The 27,500-nt window shown below is 48.8% G+C and overlaps 2 pseudogenes; one reads left to right on the top strand and one right to left on the bottom strand.

The window, feature by feature from the left end:
• Positions 1-6,044: 6,044 nt before the first annotated feature.
• LOC135538138 (death-associated protein kinase 2-like) lies at positions 6,045-27,254 on the top strand (annotated as a pseudogene).
• On the bottom strand, positions 9,364-11,958 carry LOC135538134 (scavenger receptor class A member 3-like; annotated as a pseudogene).
• Positions 27,255-27,500: the final 246 nt, after the last annotated feature.

The following is a 27,500-nucleotide window of genomic DNA, read 5'->3' as shown; positions in this document are numbered from 1 at the left end:
TATTCATGTGTATGTGTGTGTGTATTCGTGCGCGTGTGTGTGTGTGTGTGTGTGTGTGTGTGTGTGTGTGTGTGTGTGTGTGTGTGTTGATGAACAGTGCGATGAACAATGCCATTGTCTCAGTGTATCTTCTCCATGGGCCTCTACCAGCCCTTCTACCTCTATACCTGAGTCAGTCATTTACCTATCTGCCTTTCTGATTCCGTACCACACTGTGACAACGGGGCTCGCATGGAAATAAATACAAACTCTCTTTCCTGCAGTCAAATGACCCAGTGGCCCTGTGGGTGGAGTGTTATTCATATTTTTAATTACTTATTTATTTTTTTACTGCCAGAAAATCAGGTGTTTCTATGTCAAACTGTTTAGTTATATTTCAGTCTTCTATGAAAATATATAAAGTGTAATATTGGGGTGAAAACTCAAGATGGAATACATTTCAACTCTATACCCTGAGAGGGAATAGTTTTTAACTCTATACCCTGAGATGGAATAGATTTCAACTCTATACCCTGAGATGGAATAGTTTTTTAACTCTATACCCTGAGATGGAATAGATTTCAACTCTATACCCTGAGATGGAATAGATTTCAACTCTATACCCTGAGATGGAATAGTTTTCAACTCTATACCCTGAGATGGAATACATTTCAACTCTATACCCTGAGATGGAATACATTTCAACTCTATACCCTGAGAGGGAATACATTTCAACTCTATACCCTGAGATGGAATACATTTCAACTCTATACCCTGAGTGGAATACATTTCAACTCTATACCCTGAGATGGAATACATTTCAACTCTATACCCTGAGAGGGAATACATTTCAACTCTATACCCTGAGATGGAATACATTTCAACTCTATACCCTGAGATGGAATACATTTCAACTCTATACCCTGAGAGGGAATACATTTCAACTCTATACCCTGAGATGGAATACATTTCAACTCTATACCCTGAGATGGAATACATTTCAACTCTATACCCTGAGATGGAATACATTTCAACTCTATACCCTGAGAGGGAATACATTTCAACTCTATACCCTGAGAGGGAATACATTTCAACTCTATACTCTGAGATGGAATACATTTCAACTCTATACCCTGAGAGAATACATTTCAACTCTATACCCTGAGAGGGAAAGGATGTTGATTATACCCTGGAGCCCCATTTCAACTCTATTCAGGGGGTTGGGTTAAATGAGGAAGACGTGGATGTTGATTAAGGCAGCCCCTGACACCTCTCTGATTCAGGGGGGTTCAACTTAAATGAGGAAGATGTGGATGTTGATTAAGGCAGCCCCCCCCCTACACCTCTCTGATTCAGGGGGGTTGGGTTAAATGAGGAAGACGTGGATGTTGATTAAGGCAGCCCCCCCTACACCTCTCTGATTCAGGGGGGTTGGGTTAAATGAGGAAGACGTGGATGTTGATTAAGGCAGCCCCCCCCTGCACCTCTCTGATTCAGGGGGGTTGGGTTAAATGAGGAAGACGTGGATGTTGATTAAGGCAGCCCCCCCCCCTACACCTCTCTGATTCAGGGGGTTGGGTTAAATGAGGAAGACGTGGATGTCATTAAAGGAAAACTGTTTAGGTCTCCCCCTACACCTCTCTGATTCAGGGGGTTGGGTTAAATGAGGAAAGGTACGTGGATGTTGATTAACAGCAGTTAACCCCCCTTGGCCTCTCTGATTCAGGGGGGTTGGGTTAAATTCTTAAATGAGGAAGACGTGGATGTTGATTAAGCAACCCCCCCTACACCTCTGATTCAGGGGGTTGGGTTAAATGAGGAAGATGTGGATGTTGATTAAGGCAGCCCCCCTACACCTCTCTGATTCAGGGGGTTGGGTTAAATGAGGAAGACGTGGATGTTGATTAAGGCAGCCCCCCCCTACACCTCTGATTCAGGGGGGTTGGGTTAAATGAGGAAGACAGTGGATGTTGATTCTCTGATTCAGGGGGTTGGGTTAAATGTTCTTAACCTAGTGGTCTCTGATTCAGGGGGTTGGGTTAAATAAAGGTGGAAGTTAAGGCAAATCCTCTCTGATTCAGGGGGGTTGGGTTAAATGAGGAAGACGTGGATGTACAAATCCCCCCACCTCTCTGATTCAGGGGGGTTGGGTTAAATGAGGAAGGCAGTCGATTAACCCCCTCTCTGATTCAGGGGGGTTGGGTTAAATGAGGAAGACCAGCCCCCCTGCACCTCTGATTCAGGGGGTTGGGTTAAATGAGGAAGACGTGGATGTTGATTAAGGCAGCCCCCCCTGCACCTCTCTGATTCAGGGGGGTTGGGTTAAATGAGGAAGACGTGGATGTTGATTAAGGCAGCCCCTAACCTCTCTGATTCAGAGGGGTTGGGTTAAATGAGGAAGACGTGGATGTTGATTAAGGCAGCCCCCCACCTACTGATTCAGAAACCCTGTGACCCCTGATTCAGGGGGTTGGGTTAAATGAGTAAGGATTAATGACATAACAGGATGTTGATTAAAGGAAGATTTGGATGTTGACCCCCCCACATGACACCTCTGATTCAGACCCACGAGGAAGACGTGGATGTTGATTAAGGCAGCCCCCTGACACAAGCTCTCTGATTCAGGGGGGTTGGGTTAAATGAGGAAGACGTGGATGTTGATTAAGAGCCCCTGATTCTCTGACAGAGGGGTTGGGTTAAATGAGGAAGACAGTTAAGAGGTACTCTCTGATTCAGGGGGTTGGGTTAAATGAGGAAGACGTGGATGTTGATTAAGGCACAACCTGCTGACAGGGGGGTTGGGTTAAATGAGGAATTAAAGACCATCTGTCAGATTTAAAGACTGGATACCCCCTACACCTCTCTGATTCAGGGGGGGGTTAAATGAGGAGACGTGGATGTTGATTAAGACCCCCTGTGTCACAACACCTCTCTGATTAATGGTCTGGATTGGGTAAATGAGGAAGATGTTTCTTAAGCCAACCTCTGATTCAGGGGGGTTGGGTTAAATCAGAGAACATGAGGAAGACGTGGATGTTGATTAAGGCAGCCCCCCTTCTGATTCTGGGGGGTTGGGTTAAATGAGGAAGACGTGGATGTTGATAAGCCCCCTGTCTGTCTGTCTGTTGTCTTAAATGAGGAAGACTGTTAAATAATGTCTGGTCTGTCTGTCTGTCTGTCTGTCTTGTTCAAATCCCCGTCTGACAAGTCAAATCTGTCGTTCTGCCCCTGAACAGGCAGTTAACCCACTGTTCCTGTCATTGGAAATAAGAATTTGTTCTTAACTGACATTGTTAAATAAAGTTAAAATAAAAAAATAAAATTCCTTCTTTAAGCCCATAACCATGTGTGTGTCTGTCGTTGTGTCAAAGTAGATTTGTCTGGACTACCCAGAAACCCTGTGACCCTGAATTAACCCATGGCATGTCATCTGGACACAAGCTGTGACCCCACAAGCTAACCCCTGTCTGTTACTGTCATTAATGACAGTCATGAGTTTCCCAGAAACCCTGTGACCCCTGATCTGTCTGAGGTCTGTAATGACATAACAGGTCATGAGTTACCCAGAAACCCTCTGATCCCACGGTTAAGAGGTCATTCTGACATCACAGGTCATGAGTCCCAGAAACTGTGACCCCTGATTTAACCCATGGCAGTCTGAGGTCTGGACATCAAGCTGCTGACAGGTGTTGTATTAAAGCCATGTAGATCCTGTGACAATAAGGCCGTTTCATCTCCTGAGAGACTAATCAGACCTGTATCACAACACCGGTTTGTCTCTTCGCAGACTCTGATTATGTCTGGATACGATAGATGTTTCTGCCAACCCTGAGAGAACATGTATCTGTTAAATAACCCCTGTCTGTCTGTCTGTCTGTCTGTCTGTCTGTCACTGTCTGTTAAATAATGTCTGTCTGTCTGTCTGTCTGTCTGTCTGTCTGTTAAATAATGTCTGTCTGTCTGTTAAATAATGTCTGTCTGTCCTGTTAAATAATGTCTGTCTGTCTGTCTGTCACCTGTCTCTCAGAATCTGATCCCATCTGTCCGTCCCGTCCACAACAAACAGATTAACTTACATTGGCGTAAAATGAGAAGATAAACCTGAAACCAAGCTGCCAAACATTGTGATGTTTTCACTGTGTTCTCTGCTGGATAGATGCAACGTGATATATCATCCCCATAGTATGAGGGACTCCAGTCTTCCCAGCATCAATATCAATACCTGACGCTGTAATTACATTTACACAGAGTAGAGGATCTGATCCCATTGGTTGATTCTCATCACCCAGAGTACAGAATCTGATCCCATTGGTTGATTCTCCTCACCCAGAGTACAGAATCTGATCCCATTGGTTGATTCTCATCACCTAGAGTACAGAATCTGATCCCATTGGTTAATTCTCATCACCTAGAGTACAGAATCTGATCCATTGGTTGATTCACTACCTGAACCCATCGGTTCCTCATCCACCACAGTACTGATCCCATTGGTCCTCCATCCACTACCTGAACCCATCGGATCCACTCTGAACCCATCGGTCCTCTCCTCATCCACTACCTGAACCCATTGGTCCTCTGTCCTCTCCTGATCCACTACATCTGAACCCATCGGTCCTCTCCTGATCCACTACCTGAACCCATCGGTCCTCTCCTGATCCACTACCTGAACCCATCGGTCCTCTCCTGATCCACTACCTGAACCCATCCCGATCCACTACCTGAACCCATCGGTCCTCTCCTGATCCACTACCTGAACCCATCTGTCCTCTCCTGATCCACTACCTGAACCCATCGGTCCTCTCCTGATCCACTACCTGAACCCATCGGTCCTCTCCCGATCCACTACCTGAACCCATCGGTCCTCTCCTGATCCACTACCTGGACCCATCGGTCCTCTCCTGATCCACTACCTGAACCCATCTGTCAATTCAATTTCAATTTCAATTTAAGGGCTTTATTGGCATGGGAAACATATGTTAACATTGCCAAAGCAAGTGAGGTAGATAATAAACTAAAATGAAATAAATAATACAAATTAACAGTAAACATTATACCCACAAAGTTCCAAAAGAATAAAGACATTTCAAATGTGATATTATGTCTTTATACAGTGTTGTAACGATGTGCAAATAGTTTAAAGTACACAAGGGAAAATAAATCAACATAAATATGGGTTGTATTTACAATGGTGTTTGTGGTTCACTGGTTGACCTTTTCTGGTTGCAAAAGGTCGCAAATCTTGCTGCTGTGATGTCACACTGTGGAATATCCTGTAATATCAGCACTATGACCTTCTGGATCTCAGTTCCGTCCATTAGAAGCCGATACCTGATGCAGTATGATAACAAGGTGAAGATGTCTGTGTTCATGTTCTAGTGCTATTGTGCCCTCTTGTGGTATAGTTACTGCACTACACATCATGGCAGGGCTTTTCAATACTCCTTGCTATAGAATACCATACTACATACACAGTGTCACATTTTTCACCCCCCTTTTGTGCCCAGAACAACCTCAATTCATCGCGTCAGGGACTCTACAAAGTGTTGAAAGCGTTCCACAGGGATGCTGGCCCATGTTGACTCCAATACTTCCCACAGTTGTGTCAAGTTGGCTGGACGTCCTTTGGGTGGTGGACCGTTCTTGATACACACAGGGAAACTGTTGAGAGTGAAAAACCCAGCATCGTTGCTGTTCTTGACACAAACCAGTGTTCCTGACACCTACTATCGTACACCGTTCAAAGGCACTTCAATATTTTGTCTTTCCCATTCACCCTCTGAATGGCACACAGACACAATCCATGTCTTAATTTGTCTCAAGGCTTAAAAATCCTTCTTTAACATGACTCCTCCCCTTCATCTACACTGATTTGAAGTGGATTTAACAAGTGACATCAATAAGTGATCATATCTTTCACCTGTAATCACCTGGTTAGTCTATGTCATGGAAAGAGTAGGTGTTCTTAATGTTTTGTCCTGTCGTTGTATGTTGTAAGCAGTGGAAGAGAACACACACACACACACACACACACACACACAGAGACGTGTATTTGTAACTTTGAAAATAGACTCAGGGAAGGTAGCTCTATCGCGTGGTAACAAGTGACATTTAGTGTGAACCTGAGAGCGCGCGTGGTCAGTAGGGAAATGCCGTCGACACGGTGATCGGTAAACTTTGAAAAGAAACGAGAGTGAACGAAGAGGTTTGTGGACACGCTTTTGACGGTCATTTCAACATGGTAAGATCTTTTTAAAATGTCTCTATATTTCTATATCTCTATATTTTATTGTAATGGTAATCTGTATGCGTCATTTAAGGTGTTGCGTCGCACAATTCCCTTGATATTTGGTGATGCAGAAAGTCAAATCAAATGTCTCTACAATAAGTTGCTGATAAGAGTTGACCAACAGACCAGGAGTAATAGTATGGAATAACACTAGTTATAAACTGGGTGGTTCCAGCCCTGAATGCTGATTGGCTGACTGCCATGACCGTATACCACGGGTATGATAAAACGTTTATTTTTACTGCTCTAATTATGTTGGTAACCAGTTTATAATAGCGACAAGGCACCTCTTATTGCGTTGGTCGAACCTAACAGCCGTTAGCCATATACCACACCCCCTTATTGCTTAATTATAACGTTCTTCTCATAATTCATATATCGTAATGATTTTAAAATGAAGACACGTTTTTTTTGTATGTAGGCTAAATGTTTCTCTGATTCTGTGATGTTGGCCATGTTGTTGCACGTCGCCGTGTTTGTTATTGTACAACTCCCACGCAAACACGACACTTCACCTGCTGAAATATCAGATGTCATTATCTTCTTTTACACAGGGTTTACTTCTATAATGGACGGAACAGAGAACCCATCTATTACACATCATAACCACGGCATCGTCCCCGTCTATGACTGCAGGCATGGCCCTGTTCAAGCAGCAGACAGTGGAGGATTTCTACGATATCGGAGAAGAATTAGGAAGGTACAGTATTACGATAGGGGCGGAAGGTAGACTAGTGGTTAGAGTGGAGGGGCGGAAGGTAGACTAGTGGTTAGAGTGGAGGGGCGGAAGGTAGACTAGTGGTTAGAGGGGCGGAAGGTAGACTAGTGGTTAGAGTGGAGGGGCGGAAGGTAGACTAGTGGTTAGAGTGGAGGGGCGGCAGGTAGACTAGTGGTTAGAGTGGAGGGGCGGCAGGTAGACTAGTGGTTAGAGTGGAGGGGCGGCAGGTAGACTAGTGGTTAGAGTGGAGGGGGCGGCAGGTAGACTAGTGGTTAGAGTGGAGTGGTGGCAGGTAGACTAGTGGTTAGAGTGGAGGGGCGGCAGGTAGACTAGTGGTTAGAGTGGAGGGGCGGCAGGTAGACTAGTGGTTAGAGTGGAGGGGAGGCAGGTAGACTAGTGGTTAGAGTGGAGGGGCGGCAGGTAGACTAGTGGTTAGAGTGGAGGGGCGGCAGGTAGACTAGTGGTTAGAGTGGAGGGGCGGCAGGTAGACTAGTGGTTAGAGTGGAGGGGCGGCAGGTAGACTAGTGGTTAGAGTGGAGGGGCGGCAGGTAGACTAGTGGTTAGAGTGGAGGGGCGGCAGGTAGATTAGTGGTTAGAGTGGAGGGGCGGCAGGTAGACTAGTGGTTAGAGTGGAGGGGCAGGGACTAGTGGCAGGTAGACTAGTGGTTAGAGTGGAGGGGCGGCAGGTAGACTAGTGGTTAGAGTGGAGGGGCGGCAGGTAGACTAGTGGTTAGAGTGGAGGGGCGGCAGGTAGACTAGTGGTTAGAGTGGAGGGGCGGCAGGTAGACTAGTGGTTAGAGTGTAGGGGCGGCAGGTAGACTAGTGGTTAGAGTGGAGGGGCGGCAGGTAGACTAGTGGTTAGAGTGGAGGGGGCAGCAGGTAGACTAGTGGTTAGAGTGGAGGGGCGGCAGGTAGACTAGTGGTTAGAGTGGAGGGGTGGCAGGTAGACTAGTGGTTAGAGTGGAGGGGCGGCAGGTAGATTAGTGGTTAGAGTGGAGGGGCGGCAGGTAGACTAGTGGTTAGAGTGGAGGGGCGGCAGGTAGACTAGTGGTTAGAGTGGAGGGGCGGCAGGTAGACTAGTGGTTAGAGTGGAGGGGCAGCAGGTAGACTAGTGGTTAGAGTGGAGGGGCGGCAGGTAGACTAGTGGTTAGAGTGGAGGGGCGGCAGGTAGACTACTGGTTAGAGTGGAGGGGCGGCAGGTAGACTAGTGAGAGTGTTGTTCTGTTGACATGACAGTGAATGGGGTTGTTCTGTTGACATGACAGTGAATGGGGTTGTCATGACAGTGAATGGGGTTGTTCTGTTGTCATGACAGTGAATGGGGTTGTTCTGTTGTCATGACAGTGAATGGGGTTGTTCTGTTGACATGACAGTGAATGGGGTTGTTCTGTTGACATGACAGTGAATGGGGTTGTTCTGTTGACATGACAGTGAATGGGGTTGTTCTGTTGACATGACAGTGAATGGGGTTGTCATGACAGTGAATGGGGTTGTTCTGTTGTCATGACAGTGAATGGGGTTGTTCTGTTGACATGACAGTGAATGGGGTTGAGATATCAGTGAATGGGGTTGTTCTGTTGACATGACAGTGAATGGGGTTGTTCTGTTGACAGTCACTCCTCACGCTCCAGTTTAAAGATGGCTTCCTTCTATCTTTAGAGATGTGTGTCTGTGTTTAATCACACAGCTACACTATGCAGGAGGAGTATCACTTTACCTCACTGTCTGACAGTAGAGGAAAAACACATGGAGTCACTGTCTGACAGTAGAGGAAAAACACATGGAGTCACTGTCTGTACCCCTACGGGCCGCCTGTCCCCCCTGTCCCCTACTGGCCCCCTGTCCCCTACTGGCCCCCTGTCCCCCCTGTCCCCTACTGGCCCCCTGTCCCCCTGTCCCCTACGGGCCCCCTGTCCCCTACTGGCCCCCTGTCCCCTACGGGCCCCCTGTCCCCCATGTCCCCTACGGACCCCCTGTCCCCTACGGACCCCCTGTCCCCTACTGACCCCCTGTCCCCTACGGGCCCCCTGTCCCCCCTGTCCCCTACTGGCCCCCCTGTCCCCTATGGCCCCCTGTCCCCTACGGACGCCCTGTCCCCTACGGGCCCCCTGTCCCACCTGTCCCCTACTGGCCCCCTGTCCCCTACTGGCCCCCTGTCCCCTACTGGCCCCCTGTCCCCCCTGTCCCCTACTGGCCCCCTGTCCCCCCTGTCCCCTACGGGCCCCCTGTCCCCTACTGGCCCCCTGTCCCCTACGGGCCCCCTGTCCCCTACGGGTCCCCCACGGACCCCCTGTCCCCTACGGACCCCCTGTCCCCTACTGACCCCCCTGTCCCCTACTGGCCCCCTGTCCCCCTACGGGCCCCCTGTCCCCCCTGTCCCCTACGGACCCCCTGTCCCCCTGTCCCCTACGGGCCCCCTGTCCCCTACGGGCCCCCTGTCCCCCCTGTCCCCTACGGGCCCCCTGTCCCCCCTGTCCCCTACTGGGCCCCCTGTCCCCTTCGGACCCCCTGTCCCCCGGGCCACCCTGTCCCCTACGGACCCCCTGTCCCCCCTGTCCCCTACGGGCCCCCTGTCCCCTACTGGCCCCCGGTCCCCTACGGCCCCCCTGTCCCCCCTGTCCCCTACTGGCCCCCTGTCCCCTACGGGCCCCCTGTCCCCCTGGCCCCCTGGCCCCTACGGACCCCCTGTCCCCTACGGGCCCCCTGTCCCACCTGTCCCCTACGGGCCCCCTGTCCCCCACGGACCCCCTGTCCCCCCTGTCCCCTACGGACCCCCTGTCCCCTACGGGCCCCCTGTCCCCTACGGACCCCTGTCCCCCTGTCCCCTACGGACCCCCTGTCCCCTATACGGGCCCCTGTCCCCTACGGGCCCCCTGTCCCCTACGGGCCCCCTGTCCCCACGGACCCCCTGTCCCCCCTGTCCCCTACGGACCCCCTGTCCCCTATGGGTCCCCTACGGACCCCCTGTCCCCCGGACCCCCTGTCCCCTACGGACCCCCTGTCCCCTACGGGCCCCCTGTCCCCCCTGTCCCCTACTGGCCCCCTGTCCCCTACGGGCCCCCTGTCCCCTGTCCCCCTGTCCCCCCTGTCCCCTACGGGTCCCCCACCTGTCCCCTACGGACCCCCCCACGTCCCCTGTCCCCCACGGACCCCCTGTCCCCTACGGACCCCCTGTCCCCCCCCCCTGTCCCCTACGGGCCCCCTGTCCCCTACGGACCCCTGTCCCCCCTGTCCCCTACGGACCCCCCTGTCCCCTACGGGCCCCCCTGTCCCCTAGGACCCCTGTCCCCCCTGTCCCCTACGGACCCCCTGTCCCCCCTGTCCCCACGGGCCCCCCTGTCCCCTTCGGACCCCCTGTCCCCCCTGTCCCCCACGGACCACCCTGTCCCCCACGGACCCCCTGTCCCCCCTGTCCCCACGGGCCACCCTGTCCCCTTCGGACCCCTGTCCCCCCTGTCCCTAAAAGGGTTCACCCTGTCCCCACGGGGCCCCTGTCCCCTACTAGACATAAGCAGTGCACTCCATGGGAACACATTTAAAGAAAAAGGTGATATCTAGAACCCAAAATAGTTCTGCCTGGAACCAAAAATGGATGTACCTGGAACCAAACAGGGTTCTCCTTTGGGAATAGCCAAAGAACCCTTTTTGGAACCCTTTGTTCTAAGAGTGAAGGTGCAACTATGGTACACAGCCGCTGAACGGCCGTTGACTTAATTATGTGAGTCCTCTTGGTGTCCTTTCTTTGCTCTGTTGTATGTGAGGATAAAAGCCCAGAGCTGGGTCAGTACATCCAAGTATTGGATGTAATTTGAGGAGCGCTACCATTTAGCTCAGAGGACTGTGCTGTTCTATGCTGGCTACCATGCATTGCATTGTACAGGGGACATAGTACTAAATCAAGTGCAGCAAATTATTTCCCATAGGCTACCATAGGCTACCATAGGCTACCATATGCTACCATAGGCTACCATAGGCTACCATATGCTACCATAGGCTACCATAAGCTACCATAGGCTACCATATGCTACCATAGGCTACCATATGCTACCATAGGCTACCATATGCTACCATATGCTACCATAGGCTACCATATGCTACCATAGGCTACCATAAGCTACCATAGGCTACCATAGGCTACCATAGGCTACCATATGCTACCATAGGCTACCATAGGCTACCATAGGCTACCATAGGCTACCATATGGCTACCATAGGCTACCATAGGCTACCATAGGCTACCATAGGCTACCATACCACCATAGGCTACCATAGGCTACCATAGTGAACACAGGTGTGTACAACAGCGAACGGTCTTTCGATGTGTTTAGTTGTCTGTGAAAGTGTATGATGTAAAAACCCCAGAGTTGTCAGGCTCAGCTCACTGCGTTGGCCTCGACACTATGAATAGATCGGTAGCCGAGCAGGAAGAAATGTCTGAACATTCTGTAGGACAAAATGAGGTAACCCTTCACCTTCTGACTGCACCGTGGTTATTTACGGTATTTAAAGAGACAGTGTTTTCACCGCAACAGACATTAGATATGTAATATTGTAATAATACATGAAAATCCTCTTGACAATATCTTCTGATACGGAAATAACATACAGTCCAATCTGGCCTTCGTCTGATCTGATTCTGTAGAGACCACATGTTGTAGGTTTTAAACATAGCATCCCATCTGGCCATCGTCTGATCTGATTCTGTAGAGACCACATGTTGTAGGTGTTAAACATAGCATCCTATCTGGCCATTGTCTGATCTGATTCTGTAGAGACCACATGTTGTAGGTGTTAAACATAGCATCCCATCTGGCCTTCATCTGATCTGATTCTGTAGAGACCACATGTTGTAGGTTTTAAACATAGCATCCCATCTGGCCTTCGTCTGATCTGATTCTGTAGAGACCACATGTTGTAGGTGTTAACGTACCGTCCTATCTGGCCATTGTCTGATCTGATTCTGTAGAGACCACATGTTGTAGGTTTTAAACATAGCATCCCATCTGACCATCGTCTGATCTGATTCTGTAGAGACCACATGTTGTAGGTGTTAAACATAGCATCCTATCTGGCCATTGTCTGATCTGATTCTGTAGAGACCACATGTTGTAGGTTTTAAACATAGCATCCCATCTGACCATAGTCTGATCTGATTCTGTAGAGACCACATGTTGTAGGTTTTAAACATAGCATCTTATCTGGCCATCGTCTGATCTGATTCTGTAGAGACCACATGTTGTAGGTGTTAAACGTTCATAGCATCCCATCTGGCCATTGTCTGATCTGATTCTGTAGAGACCACATGTTGTAGGTTTTAAACATAGCATCCCATCTGGCCATCGTCTGATCTGATTCTGTAGAGACCACATGTTGTAGGTGTTAAACATAGCATCCCATCTGGCCTTCATCTGATCTGATTCTGTAGAGACCACATGTTGTAGGTGTTAACATCATAATCATTCATTTTCAAGCAAACATACATTGTGTTGCTGAATATTTTTTCTCCATCATTTTTGTGTCCTTCTCTCGTTCCCGTGTTCCAGCGGTCAGTTTGCCATCGTGAAGCGTTGCTGGGAGAAGAGCACAGGTCTGGAGTTCGCCGCTAAGTTCATCAAGAAACGTCAGAGCAGATCCAGCCGACGGGGGGTCAGGAGGGAGGAGATAGAGAGAGAGGTCAACATCCTACAGCAGACACAACACGCCAACATAGTCACCTTCCACGATGTCTACGAGAACCTTACTGACGTGGTGCTCGTCCTGGAGCTGTGAGTCACACTACCCAGGATTTAAAAAAAAAATTTTACCTTTATTTTACCAGAGGAACAGTGCCTGTTCAGGGGCAGAAAGACCGATTTCAGTCTTGAGACTACAAACCAGGATTAAGGAGTTCGTCCATCGAGAACTTTCCGGAATATTCTTATTGCCGCCGGGGATTTGAACTTGCCCATTAGGTTTTGTTTTGGGGGGGGGGGGGATAAGCTTGAAATGTGAATGATGTAGTTGACAAACAAGCAGAAACACATCTCTATGATTAGCATTCTAAATAAACCAGAACATTGTGGTGGTTATTTCTGGTTGTTTTATCACAAGATAGCTGGTTACCTCGTTGATCCTGCGTTGTAGTTTACACTTCTGCTCCCGTATCCACAAAAGCCTCTCAGAGTAGAAAAAGAGGCTGATTTTATCAGTTTAGCCCTTTAGATCCATAATGAATCAGACAATATGGACAGATCCTAGATCAGCCCTTCCTACTCTGAGAGGCTTTGTGGGTACGGGCCCCTAGACGATTTTAGACTGTTTATGGTCCTGACAAATCAGAACGAGGTCAGAGGAAATTCCCCCTGATTTTAAGAAATCCCAGTCTTAGCCTGGGAGCCAGTCTGGTTTTATCTAACTAACACTGTCTTAGCCTGGGAGCCAGTCTGGTTTTATCTAACTAACACTGTCTTAGCCTGGGAGTCAGTCTGGTTTTATCTAACTAACACTGTCTTAGCCTGGGAGCCAGTCTGGTTTTATCTAACAAACACAGTCTTAGCCTGGGAGCCAGTCTGGTTTTATCTAACTAACACTGTCTTAGCCTGGGAGCCAGTCTGGTTTTATCTAACTAACACTGTCTTAGCCTGGGAGTCAGTCTGGTTTTATCTAACTAACACTGTCTTAGCCTGGGAGCCTGTCTGGTTTTATCTAACTAACACTGTCTTAGCCTGGGAGTCAGTCTGGTTTTATCTAACTAACACTGTCTTAGCCTGGGAGCCAGTCTGGTTTTATCTAACTAACACTGTCTTAGCCTGGGAGCCAGTCTGGTTTTATCTAACTAACACTGTCTTAGCCTGGGAGCCAGTCTGGTTTTATCTAACTAACACTGTCTTAGCCTGGGAGCCAGTCTGGTTTTATCTTTCACCTGATGGACAGATGCTTAGCCTGGTGTGCGTGTGTGTGTGTGTGTGTGTGTGTCTGCTGCAGGGTGTCTTAGGGGAGAGCTGTTTTACTTCTGGCCCAGAAGGAGTCTCTGAGTGAAGAGGAGGCAGTCAGTTTATCAAACAGATTCTGGAGGGGAGTCCAGTCTGGTTACACTCTAGGAAGATAGCACACTTTGACCTCAAGGTACTGTACAGTCTGGTTTTACACGCACACACACAGTCTTAGCCTGGGAGCACAGTCTGGCACACACACAAACACACACACACAGCACTGCACGCACACATCACACACACACACACTTAGGAAGATAGCACACACACACTGTCACACACATCACACAACACACACACACCTGGGACACACACACACACACACACTCACTGTCTTCAGTACCTGAGTGTGTCTAGTGATGCCAGTCATTCAGAAGAGCAGCTGCAACTGAGGGAAGCCATTTTAGCGAAGACAAGATTTGGTCCTCCTCTCTAATGAACAGCCCTGTTAGGTAACTTAGCCATGGATGCCAGTCATTCAGGTCAACTAACACACTGGTCCTCCTCTCTAATGAACAATAACTACCATGGTACCATCCTCACAACACACTGGTCCTCCTCTCTAATGAACAATAACTACCATGGTACCATCCTCACAACACACTGGTCCTCCTCTCTAATGAACGATAACTACCATGGTACCATCCTCACAACACTGTGGTCCTCCTCTCTAATGAATGATAACTACCATGGTACCATCCTCACAACACACTGGTCCTCCTCTCTAATGAACAATAACTACCATGGTACCATCCTCACAACACACTGGTCCTCCTCTCTAATGAACGATAACTACCATGGTACCATCCTCACAACACACTGGTCCTCCTCTCTAATGAACGATAACTACCATGGTGCCATCCTCACAACACACTGGTCCTCCTCTCTAATGAACAATAACTACCATGGTACCATCCTCACAACACACTGGTCCTCCTCTCTAATGAACGATAACTACCATGGTACCATCCTCACAACACACTGGTCCTCCTCTCTAATGAACGATAACTACCATGGTACCATCCTCACAACACCGTGGTCCTCCTCTCTAATGAACGATAACTACCATGGTACCATCCTCACAACACACTGGTCCTCCTCTCTAATGAACGATAACTACCATGGTGCCATCCTCACAACACACTGGTCCTCCTCTCTAATGAATGATAACTACCATGGTACCATCCTCACAACACACTGGTCCTCCTCTCTAATGAATGATAACTACCATGGTACCATCCTCACAACACCGTGGTCCTCCTCTCTAATGAACGATAACTACCATGGTACCATCCTCACAACACCGTGGTCCTCCTCTCTAATGAACGATAACTACCATGGTACCATCCTCACAACACACTGGTCCTCCTCTCTAATGAACGATAACTACCATGGTACCATCCTCACAACACACTGGTCCTCCTCTCTAATGAACGATAACTACCATGGTACCATCCTCACAACACACTGGTCCTCCTATCTAATGAACAATAACTACCATGGTACCATCCTCACAACACACTGGTCCTCCTCTCTAATGAACGATAACTACTATGGTACCATCCTCACAACACACTGGTCCTCCCTCTAATGAACAATAACTACCATGGTACCATCCTCACAACACACTGGTCCTCCTCTCTAATGAACGATAACTACCATGGTACCATCCTCACAACACACTGGTCCTCCTCTCTAATGAACGATAACTACCATGGTACCATCCTCACAACACCGTGGTCCTCCCTCTCTAATGAACGATAACTACCATGGTACCATCCTCACAACACACTGGTCCTCCTCTAATGAACGATAACTACCATGGTACCATCCTCAACTGGTCCTCCCTCTCTAATGAACGATAACTACCATGGTACCATCCTCACAACACACTGGTCCTCCTCTCTAATGAACGATAACTACCATGGTACCATCCTCACAACTGGTCCTCCTCTCTAATGAACAATAACTACCATGGTGCCATCCTCACAACACCGTGGTCTTCCTCTCTAATGAACGATAACTACCATGGTACCATCCTCACAACACACTGGTCCTCCTCTCTAATGAACAATAACTACCATGGTACCATCCTAAACTGGTCCTCCTCTCTAATGAACGATAACTACCATGGTACCATCCTCACAACACCGTGGTCTTCCTCTCTAATGAACGATAACTACAGGACTATAATAGGAGGAAGTTGTGTAGAACAGGGCTATAATAAAAGGAAGTTGCAGAATAGAAAGCTCTATTGCCACGGCCTGCACAGATCAGAGACATATAAAAAGATCTATAGACTGCTGTACAAAGATGATCGATATTTCTAAAGATGTTTAGACTGTTGTACAAAGATGGTAGATATATAGAAAGATGTTTAGACTGTTGTACAAAGATGGTAGATATATAGAAAGATGTTTAGACTGTTGTACAAAGATGGTAGATATATAGAAAGATGTTTAGACTGTTGTACAAAGATGGTAGATATATAGAAAGATGTTTAGACTGCTGTACAAAGATGATAGATACATAGAAAGATCTATAGACTGCTGTACAAAGATGATAGATATATAGAAAGATCTATAGACTGCTGTACAAAGATGATAGATATATAGAAAGATCTATAGACTGCTGTACAAAGATGATAGATATTTCGAAAGATGTTTAGACTGCTGTACAAAGATGATCGATATATAGAGAGATATATAGACTGCTGTACAAAGATGATAGATAAACTCAGCAAAAAAGAAACGTCCTCTCACTGTCAACTGTGTTTATTTTCAGCAAACTTAACATGTGTAAATATTTGTATGAACATAACAAGATTCAACAACTGAGACATAAACTGAACAAGTTTCACAGACATGTGACTAACAGAAATAGAATAACGTGTCCCTGAACAAAGGGGGGGTCAAAATCAAAAGTAACAGCGAGTATCTGGTGTGGCCACCAGCTGCATTAAGTACTGCAGTGCATCTCCTTCTCATGGACTGCACCAGATTTGCCAGTTCTTTCTGTGAGATGTTACCCCACTCTTCCACCAAGGCACCTGCAAGTTCCTGGACATTTCTGGGGGGGGGGGGAATGGCCCTAGCCCTCACCCTCCGATCCAACAGGTCCCAGATGTGCTCAATGGGATTGAGATCCGGGCTCTTCACTGGCCATGGCAGAACACTGACATTCCTGTCTTGCAGGAAATCACACACAGAATGAGAGGTATGGCTGGTGGCATTGTCATGCTGGAGGGTTATGTCAGGATGAGCCTGTAGGAAGTGTACCACATGAGGATGTCTTCCCTGTAACGCACAGCATTGAGATTGCCTGCAATGACAACAAGCTCAATCCGATGATGCTGTGACACACTGCCCTCGACCATGACAGACGTCTCACAGTATGGACATTGCAATTTATTTCCCTGGCCACATCTGCAGTCCTCATGCCTCCTTGCAGCATGCCTAAGGCACATTCACGCAGATGAGCAGGGACCCTGGGCATCTTTCTTTTGTTTTTGTTTTCAGAGTCAGTAGAAAGGCCTCTTTAGTGTCCTAAGTTGTCATAACTGTGACCTTAATTGCCTACCGTCTGTAAGTGTCTTAATTAATGACCTTTCTACAGGTGCATGCTCATTCATTGTTTATGGTTCATTGAACAAGCATGGGAAACAGTGTTTAAAACCTTTACAATGAAGATATGTGAAGTTATTTGGATTTTTGCGAATTATCTTTGACAGACAGGGTCCTGAAAAAGGGCCGTTTCTTTTTTTGCGGAGTTTATATAGAAAGATGTGTAGACTGCTGTACCAAGATGAAAGATATGTTGAAATATGTTTAGACTGCTATACAAAGATAATAGATATATAGAAAGATGTGTAGACTGCTGTACAAAGATGATAGATATATAGAAAGATGTGTAGACTGCTGTACAAAGATGATAGATATATAGAAAGACTGTATAGACTGCTGTACAAAGTGAAGCTGAAATATACAACTGTTTCGAGAAGTATAGTCAAATTGGTAACACTTTAGACAGCAGGTACTGTATAATGCATTATGGTCTTGTCATGAGCTTGGATGGCTGAAATCTGTACTGCTGAGAGCTTTAAATCCCATTAATAAGAGACACACTTGGGGGGTGCAGCTCGCAGCACTTTACCTCAGATAGAGAGATGGACAGAGAAGGAGAGGGAGAGAGACAGTGCTGTGTCAGGTATGGGAAAAGGGTTCAATAAGGGTGCAGTCCTTCCCGGCGTTGACAGAGAGGCTTGCAGTGGTCTCACCACAGGAAAGACTGGGGGAGGGGGAGAAAGGGAGGAGGAGACGGGAGACAGGGAGAGGGAGGAGGACGAAGGAGACAGGAGAGGGAGGAGGAGACGAAAGAGATGGGAGAGGGAGGGGGAGACGAAAGAGACAGGAAAGGGAGGAGGAGACGAAAGAGATGGGAGAGGGAGGGGGAGACGAAAGAGACAGGAGAGGGAGGGGGAGACAACAGACAGGAGAGGGAGGGGGAGACGAAACAGACAGGAGAGGGAGGAGAGGGAGGAGGAGACAAAAGAGACAGGAGAGAGGGAGGAGGAGACAAAAGAGACAGGAGAGAGAGGAGGAGACGAAAGAGATGGGAGAGGGGGGGAGACGAAAGAGACAGAGGAGAGGGAGGAGAAGACGAAGGAGATGGGGGAGAGGGAGGAGGAGACGAAAGAGACAGGGGAGAGGGAGGAGGAGACAAAAGAGACAGGAGAGGGAGGAGGAGACGAAAGAGATGGGAGAGGGGGAGACGAAAGAGATGGGAGAGGGAGGAGGAGACAAAAGAGACAGGGGAGAGGGAGGAGAGACGAAGGAGATGGGGAGAGGAGGAGAGAAGACGATGGAGATGGGGGAGAGGGAGGAGGAGGCGAAGGAGAGGGGGAGAGGAGGAGAGGAAAAGGAGACGGGGGAGAGGGAGGGAGGAGACGACAGAGATGGGAGAGGGAGGAGGAGACGAAAGAGACAGAGGAGAGGGAGGAGAAGACGAAGGAGATGGGGAGAGGGAGGAGGAGACGAAAGAGATAGGAGAGGGAGGAGGAGACGAAAGAGATGGGAGAGGGAGGAGGAGACGAAAGAGATGGGAGGAGGAGACAGGAGAGAGGGAGCGAGGAGGGGAGACAAAAGAGACAAGGGGAAGTAGAGATGAAGACAGGGGAGGGAGAGACAAAAGAGAGGGAGGGAGAGACAAAAGAGGGAAGGGAGAGACAAAAGAGAGGGGAGGGAAGGGGAGATGAAAGAGACAGGGGAGGGAGAGACAAAAGAGGGAGGGAGAGACAGAAGAGAGGAGAGGGAGAGATGAGAGAGAGGGGAGAGACAAAGGAGGAAGGAGAGACAAAAGAGAGGGAAGGGAGAGACAAAGAGGGAAGGGAGAGACAAAAGAGAGGGAAGAGGAGAGACAGAAGAGAGGAGAGGGAGAGATGAGAGAGAGGGAGGGAGAGACGAGAGAGAGGAGAGGGAGAGATGAGAGAGAGGAGAGGGAGAGACAAGAGAGGAGAGGGAGAGGCAGAGAGAGAGGGAGGGAGAGAGAGAGAGAGGAGAGGGAGAGACAGAAGAGGAGGGAAGGGAGAGACAAAAGAGAGGGAAGGGAGAGACAAAAGAGAGGAGAGGGAGAGATGAGAGAGAGGGGAGGGAGAGACGAGAGAGAGGAGGGAGAGACAGAAGAGAGGAGAGGGAGAGATGAGAGAGAGGGAGGGAGAGACAAAAGAGAGGGGAGGGAGAGATGAGGGAGAGATGAGAGAGAGGAGAGGGAGAGAGAGAGAGAGGAGAGGGAGAGACAAATGAGAGGAGAGGGAGAGACGAGAGAGAGGGGGAGGGAGAGGGGAGAGAGGGGAGGGAGGCAGAGAGAGGGGAGGGAGAGACAAAAGAAAGGAGAGGGAGGCGAGCGAGAGAGAGGGAGAGATGAGGGAGAGAGAGGGAGAGAGAGGAGGAGAGGAGAGACGAGAGAGAGAGGAGAATGAGAGACGAGAGAGAGGAGAATGAGAGACAGAGGAGGAGGGAGAGACGAGAGAGAGGAGAGGGAGAGACGAGAGAGGGGAGAATGAGAGACGAGAGAGAGGAGAATGAGAGACAGAGGAGGAGGGAGAGACGAGAGAGAGGAGAGGAGAGACGAAAGAGACAGAGGAGGAGGGAGAGACGAGAGAGAGGAGAGGAAGAGCAGACGGGTGACATTTGGGATGCAGGCTGTGCAGACTGAGGTAAATATGAAGTCCAGGGGTCCATAGGAAGGCTCCTTTACACCACAGCCGGCTGGCAATGCCAAAGTCAGGAACACAGTACGGTCACGGTGATAGAAGGTCGGAGGGCAACGTTTGACCTTTTGGGTTTGTTTCAAAGGTGTCACCCAGAAGCAGGAAACAGGAGGAGAGGAGAAGCCCTGCAGAATAGGACAGGACATCCATTTAATAAGGCTGGACGACTCTTTCAACACTTAAGCCCTCTGACAGTGCACTTCTTTCATCCACGTTGGGTTGACGGGGTTTATCTGACGTTGGGTTGACGGGGTTTATCTGACGTTGGGTTGACAGGGTTTATCTGACGTTGGGTTGACGGGGTTTATCTGACGTTGGGTTGACGGGGTTTATCTGACGTTGGGTTGACGGGGTTTATCTGACGTTGGGTTGACAGGGTTTATCTGACGTTGGGTTGACAGGGTTTATCTGACGTTGGGTTGGCCGGGGTTTATCTGGCGTTGGGTTGACGGGGTTTATCTGACGTTGGCTTGACAGGGTTTATCTGACGTTGGGTTGACGGGGTTTATCTGACGTTGGGTTGACATGGTTTATCTGACGTTGGGTTGACATGGTTTATCTGACGTTGGGTTTATCTGACGTTGGGTTGACATGGTTTATCTGACGTTGGGTTTATCTGACGTTGGGTTGACAGGGTTTATCTGACGTTGGGTTGACAGGGTTTATCTGACGTTGGGTTGACGGGGTTTATCTGACGTTGGGTTTATCTGACGTTGGGTTTATCTGACGTTGGGTTGACAGGGTTTATCTGACGTTGGGTTGACAGGGTTTATCTGACGTTGGGGTTGACAGGGTTTATCTGACGTTGGGGTTGACAGGGTTTATCTGACGTTGGGTTTATCTGACGTTGGGTTGACAGGGTTTATCTGATGTTGGGTTGACGGGGTTTATCTGACGTTGGGTTTATCTGACGTTGGGTTGACAAGGTTTATCTGACGTTGGGTTGACAGGGTTTATCTGATGTTGGGTTGACGGGTTTATCTGACGTTGGGTTGACGGGGATTATCTGTCGTTGGGTTGACAGGGTTTATCTGACGTTGGGTTGACAGGGTTTATCTGACGTTGGGTTGACAGGGTTTATCTGACGTTGGGTTGACAGGGTTTATCTGACGTTGGGTTGACGGGGTTTATCTGACGTTGGGTTGACAGGGTTTACCTGACGTTGGGTTGACAGGGTTTACCTGACGTTGGGTTGACAGGGTTTATCTGACGTTGGGTTGACAGGGTTTATCTGACGTTGGGTTGACGGAGTTTATCTGACGTTGGGTTTATCTGATGTTGGGTTGACAGGATTTATCTGACGTTGGGTTTATCTGACGTTGGGTTGACGGGGTTTATCTGACGTTGGGGTTGATAGGGTTTATCTGACGTTGGGTTGACAGGGTTTATCTGACTTTGGGTTGACAGGGTTTATCTGACGTTGGGTTTATCTGACGTTGGGTTGACAGGGTTTATCTGACGTTGGGTTGACAGGGTTTATCTGACGTTGGGGTTGACAGGGTTTATCTGACGTTGGGGTTGACAGGGTTTATCTGACGTTGGGTTGACGGGGTTTATCTGACGTTGGGTTGACAGGGTTTATCTGACGTTGGGTTGACAGGGTTTATCTGACGTTGGGTTGACAGGGTTTATCTGACGTTGGGTTGACAGGGTTTATCTGACGTTGGGTTGACAGGGTTTACCTGACGTTGGGTTGACAGGGTTTACCTGACGTTGGGTTGACAGGGTTTATCTGACGTTGGGTTGACAGGGTTTATCTGACGTTGGGTTGACGGGGTTTATCTGACGTTGGGTTTATCTGATGTTGGGTTGACAGGATTTATCTGACGTTGGGTTTATCTGACGTTGGGTTGACGGGGTTTATCTGACGTTGGGGTTGATAGGGTTTATCTGGCGTTGGGTTGACAGGGGTTTATCTGACTTTGGGTTGACAGGGTTTATCTGGCGTTAGTTTATCTGGCGTTGGGTTGACAGGGTTTATCTGACGTTGAGGTTGACAGGGTTTATCTGATGTTGGGGTTGACAGGGTTTATCTGGCGTTGGGTTGTGGGGTTTATCTGGCGTTGGGTTGACGGGGTTTATCTGGCGTTGGGTTGACGGGGTTTATCTGGCGTTGGGTTGACAGGGTTTATCTGGCGTTGGGGTTGACAGGGTTTATCTGGCGTTGGGTTGACAGGGTTTATCTGGCGTTGGGTTGACAGGGTTTATCTGGCGTTGGGTTGACGGGGTTTATCTGACGTTGGGTTGTGAGGGTTTATCGGCGTTGGGTTGGCCGGGGTTTATCTGGCGTTGGGTTGGCGGGGTTTATCTGGCGTTGGTTTGACGGGTTTATCTGGCGTTGGCTTGACGGGTTTATCTGGCGTTGGGTTGTGGGTTTATCTGGCGTTGGGTTGGCGGGGGTTTATCTGACGTTGGGTTGACTGGTTTATCTGACGTTGGGTTTATCTGACGTTGGGTTGACATGGTTTATCTGGCGTTGGGTTTATCTGGCGTTGGGTTGACGGGTTTATCTGACGTTGGGTTGACGGGGTTTATCTGGCGTTGAGTTGTGGGGAGTTTATCTGGCGTTGGGTTGACATGGTTTATCTGGCGTTGGGTTGGCCGGGGTTTATCTGGCGTTGGGTTGACATGGTTTATCTGGCGTTAGGTTTATCTGGCGTTGGGTTGACATGGTTTATCTGGCGTTAAGGTTTATCTGGCGTTGGGTTTGACAGGGTTTATCTGGCGTTGGGTTGACAGGGTTTATCTGACGTTGGCTTGACAGGGTTTATCTGACGTTGGGTTGACGGGGTTTATCTGACGTTGGGTTGACGGGGTTTATCTGACGTTGGGTTGACATGGTTTATCTGACGTTGGGTTGACATGGTTTATCTGGCGTTGGGTTTATCTGGCGTTGGGTTGACGGGTTTATCTGGCGTTGGGTTGACAGGGTTTATCTGACGTTGGGTTGTTTATCTGGCGTTAGGTTTATCTGACGTTGGGTTGACAGGGTTTATCTGACGTTGGGTTGACAGGGTTTATCTGACGTTGGGGTTGACAGGGTTTATCTGACGTTGGGGTTGACAGGGTTTATCTGACGTTGGGTTTATCTGACGTTGGGTTGACAGGGTTTATCTGATGTTGGGTTGACGGGGTTTATCTGACGTTGGGTTTATCTGACGTTGGGTTGACAAGGTTTATCTGACGTTGGGTTGACGGGGTTTATCTGATGTTGGGTTGACGGGGTTTATCTGACGTTGGGTTGACGGGGATTATCTGTCGTTGGGTTGACAGGGTTTATCTGACGTTGGGTTGACAGGGTTTATCTGACGTTGGGTTGACAGGGTTTATCTGACGTTGGGTTGACAGGGTTTATCTGACGTTGGGTTGACAGGGTTTATCTGACGTTGGGTTGACGGGTTTATCTGACGTTGGGTTGACAGGGTTTATCTGACGTTGGGTTGACAGGGTTTATCTGACGTTGGGTTGACGGGGTTTATCTGGCGTTGGGTTGACGGGTTTATCTGACGTTGGGTTTATCTGATGTTGGGTTGACAGGATTTATCTGACGTTGGGTTTATCTGACGTTGGGTTGACGGTTTATCTGACGTTGGGTTGATAGGGTTTATCTGACGTTGGGTTGACAGGGTTTATCTGACGTTGGGTTGACAGGGTTTATCTGACGTTGGGTTTATCTGACGTTGGGTTGACAGGGTTTATCTGACGTTGGGTTGACAGGGTTTATCTGACGTTGGGGTTGACAGGGTTTATCTGACGTTGGGTTGACAGGGTTTATCTGACGTTGGGTTGAAGGGTTTATCTGGCGTTGGGTTGACAGGGTTTATCTGGCGTTGGGTTGACGAGGTTTATCTGGCGTTGGGTTGACAGGTTTATCTGGCGTTGGGTTGACGGGGTTTATCTGGCGTTGGGTTCACAGGGTTTACTGGCGTTGGGTTGACAGGAGTTTACCCTGGCGTTGAGTTGACAGGGTTTATCTGGCGTTGGGTTGTGGGGGTTTATCTGGCGTTGGGTTTATCTGATGTTAGGTTGACAGGTTTATCTGACGTTTTAGGTTTATCTGGCGTTGGGTTGGCAGGGTTTATCTGGCGTTGGGTTGATAGGGTTTATCTGGCGTTGGGTTGACGAGTTTATCTGACTTTGGGTTGACAGGGTTTATCGGCGTTGGGTTTATCTGGCGTTGGGTTGACAGGGTTTATCTGGCGTTGGGTTGACAGGGTTTATCTGATGTTGGGGTTGACGGGGTTTATCTGGCGTTGGGTTGGCCAGGGTTTATCTGGCGTTGGGTTGACGGGGTTTATCTGGCGTTAGGTTGACGGGGTTTATCTGGCGTTGGGTTGACAGGGTTATCTGGCGTTGGGGTTGACAGGGTTTATCTGGCGTTGGGTTGACAGGGTTTATCTGGCGTTGGGTTGACAGGGTTTATCTGGCGTTGGGTTAGACGGAGGTTTATCTGGCGTTGGGTTGTGGGGTTTATCTGGCGTTGGGTTGGCGAAGTTTATCTGGCGTTGGGTTGTGGGGTTTATCTGGCGTTGGGTTGGCGGGGTTTATCTGGCGTTGGGTTGGCGGGGGTTTATCTGGCGTTGGGTTGACAAGGGTTTATCTGGCGTTGGCTTGACGGGGTTTATCTGACGTTGGGTTGGCGGGGTTTATCTGGCGTTGGGTTGGCGGGGTTTATCTGGCGTTGGGTTGACATGGTTTATCTGGCGTTGGGTTTATCTGGCGTTGGGTTGACATGGTTTATCTGGCGTTAGGTTTATCTGGCGTTGGGTTGACAGGGGTTTATCTGGCGTTGGGTTGACAGGGTTTATCTGGCGTTGGGTTGACGGGTTTATCTGGCGTTGGGTTTATCTGGCGTTGGGTTGACGAGGTTTATCTGGCGTTGGGTTGACAGGAGGTTTATATGGCGTTGGGGTTGACAGGGTTTATCTGGCGTTGGGGTTGACGGGTTTATCTGGCGTTGGTTTATCTGGCGTTGGGTTGACGGGGTTTATCTGATGTTGGGTTGTGGGGTTTATCTGACGTTGGGTTTATCTGACGTTGGGTTGACAAGGTTTATCTGACGTTGGGTTGACAGGGTTTATCTGATGTTGGGTTGACGGGGTTTATCTGACGTTGGGTTAACGGGGATTATCTGTCGTTGGGTTGACAGGGTTTATCTGGCGTTGGGTAGACAGGGTTTATCTGACGTTGGGTTGACGGGGTTTATCTGGCGTTGGGTTGACAAAGTTTATCAGCGTTGGGTTGACGGCAGGGTTTATCTGGCGTTGGGTTGACGGTTCACCTGACGTTGGGTTGACAGGAGTTTACCTGGCGTTAGGTTGACAGGGTTTACCTGGCGTTGGGTTGACAGGGTTTATCTGGCGTTGGGTTGGCGGGTTATCTGGCGTTGGGTTTATCTGATGTTGGGTTGACAGGATTTATCTGGTGGGTTTATCTGGCGTTGGGTTGTGCCGAGGTTTATCTGGCGTTGGGGTTGATAGGGTTTATCTGGCGTTGGGTTGACAGGGTTTATCTGACTTTGGGTTGACAGGGTTTATCTGGCGTTGGGTTTATCTGGCGTTGGGTTGACAGGAGTTTATCTGGCGTTGGGTTGACGGGTTTATCTGGCGTTGGGGTTGACTAGGAGTTTATCTGGCGTTGGGTTGTGCGGGGTTTATCTGGCGTTGGGTTGACAGGGTTTATCTGGCGTTGGGTTGACAGGGTTTATCTGGCGTTGGGTTGACGGGGTTATCTGGCGTTGGGTTGACAGGGTTTATCTGGCGTTGGGTTGACGGGTTTATCTGGCGTTGGGTTGACAGGGTTTACCTGACGTTGGGTTGACAGGGTTTACCTGGCGTTGGGTTTGACAGGGTTTATCTGGCGTTGGGTTGACAGGGTTTATCTGGCGTTGGGTTGGCCGGGGTTTATCTGTCAGCGTTGGGTTTATCTGATGTTGGGTTGACAGGTTTATCTGGCGTTGGGTTTATCTGACGTTGGGTTGACAGGGTTTATCTGACGTTGGGGTTGATAGGGTTTATCTGACGTTGGGTTGACAGGGTTTATCTGACTTTGGGTTGACAGGGTTTATCTGACGTTGGGTTTATCTGGCGTTGGGTTGACCGGTTTATCTGGCGTTGGGTTACAGGTTTATCTGATGTTGGGTTGACAAGGTTTATCTGGCGTTGGGTTAAGGGGGTTTATCTGGCGTTGGGTTGACAGGTTTATCTGGCGTTAGGTTGACAGGGATTTATCTGGCGTTGGGTTGACAGGGTTTATCTGGCGTTGGGGTTGACAGGGTTTATCTGGCGTTGGGTTGTGGGGATTATCTGGCGTTGGGTTGACGGGTTTATCTGACGTTGGGTTGACGAAGTTTATCTGGCGTTGGGTTGACGGGGATTATCTGGCGTTGGGTTGACAGGGTTTATCTGGCGTTGGGTTGTCGGGGTTTATCTGGCGTTGGGTTGACAAAGGTTTATCTGGCGTTGGGTTGACAGGGTTTATCTGAGCGTTGGGTTGACGGGGTTTATCTGGCGTTGGGTTGTGGGGTTTATCTGGCGTTGGGTTGACAGGGTTTATCTGGCGTTGGGTTGACAGGGTTTATCTGGCGTTGGGTTGGCGGGGGGTTTATCTGGCGTTGGGTTGACAGGGTTTATCTGGCGTTGGGTTGACAGGGTTTATCTGGCGTTGGGTTAACGGGTTTATCTGACGTTGGGTTTGACAAGGTTTATCTGGCGTTGGGTTGACAGGGTTTATATAGCGTTAGGTTTATCTGCGTTGGGTTGACAGGGTTTATCTGGCGTTGGGTTGTGTGGGGTTTATCTGGCGTTGGAGTTGTGGGGTTTATTTTTCTGATCTTTCTCCTAAGGAGACAGGACTGGAACAGACCCAGTAAACTCACACTAATGATCAGAAATGCTCTCTCAGCAAATCCCTTCACTCTCTTTCTGTTTTTCAGCCTGAAAACATCCTGCTGTTGGACAAGAACGTGCCATTGCCAAGGATCAAACAATCGATTTCGGACTCGCTCACAAAATCGGCGGGAGCAGAGTTTAAAAACATTTTGGGACTCCTGAATTTGTGGGTAAGTTTAAAAAAATAAAAAATCCTTTATTTTACTAGGCAAGTTAGTTAAGAACAAATTCTTATTTTCAATAGCTGACCTCGGAACAGTGGGTTAACTGCCTGTTCAGGCGGAACGACCGATTTCAGTCTTGAGACTGACTCACATAAACATAGACTACAACACATGAATATGAATAAATACATTATCAATGTAAAATCAAATGTTAGTCACATGTG

This window comes from Oncorhynchus masou, unplaced genomic scaffold, assembly GCF_036934945.1.
Source record: "Oncorhynchus masou masou isolate Uvic2021 unplaced genomic scaffold, UVic_Omas_1.1 unplaced_scaffold_916, whole genome shotgun sequence".
Classification (NCBI taxonomy): domain Eukaryota; kingdom Metazoa; phylum Chordata; class Actinopteri; order Salmoniformes; family Salmonidae; genus Oncorhynchus; species Oncorhynchus masou.
This window is presented reverse-complemented; position numbering and strand designations above follow the sequence as displayed.